We start from the raw sequence: 617 nt of genomic DNA on the forward strand, positions 1-617 counted from the left end.
CGCCTCCCCTGCTCTAGTGTTTCTCTCCTCCCAGTTACTCGGAGGCAGAAATGACAAACTCGTAGGTATGATCGATCAGGTGTGAGTGATTAAAGCCGGCAGGGCCCCCGCTTGCGTCACTCTCCACCCAGCACTTTGACAAGGCAAACTTCCTCTTGCATTACTCGTAAGTGTTCTGCCCCCACGCGGCCAATCATCCGAGTTAATTCAACTCCTCGTCACGCGGGCCGAGGCCTGGCAGGCCATCCTCAGGGTGACAGAATGGGTTATGGGGATAATAAAGCGAGGATATTCACTCCAATTCGCTCGAAGACCCCCACGCTTCAGCGGCGTGGTCCCCACCTCCGTGCAGAGCAAGGACGCCCATGTCCTGCGCTCAGACGTGATGAATTTGCTGGCAAAAGGAGCCGTGGAAAGCGTTCCTCCAGCCCAGAGCGAGTCAGGCCTTTACAGCCGTTACTTCCTCGTCCCCAAAACAAATTGAACCGGGGAGCGGACATGTTATCAAGGATCAATGTCCCCTCAGGACAGTGGACGCTCCATCCGCAAACAGTTCAGAAAATCTGGGAGATCTTCGGCGAGGCCGAGGTAGACCTCTTCGCCTCAGAAGACAACTC

General features: G+C 55.6%; 1 protein-coding gene across 1 annotated transcript in view; it reads right to left on the reverse strand.

Moving 5' to 3' along the window:
- LOC107673397 (leucine-rich repeat-containing G-protein coupled receptor 6-like) overlaps nucleotides 1-617 on the reverse strand; it is a 31,868-nt gene that overhangs the window by 11,117 nt on the left and 20,134 nt on the right. The window lies entirely within an intron of this gene.

This window comes from Sinocyclocheilus anshuiensis, unplaced genomic scaffold (assembly GCF_001515605.1).
Source record: "Sinocyclocheilus anshuiensis isolate Anshui unplaced genomic scaffold, SAMN03320099.WGS_v1.1 scaffold453, whole genome shotgun sequence".
In the NCBI taxonomy this organism is placed as follows: domain Eukaryota; kingdom Metazoa; phylum Chordata; class Actinopteri; order Cypriniformes; family Cyprinidae; genus Sinocyclocheilus; species Sinocyclocheilus anshuiensis.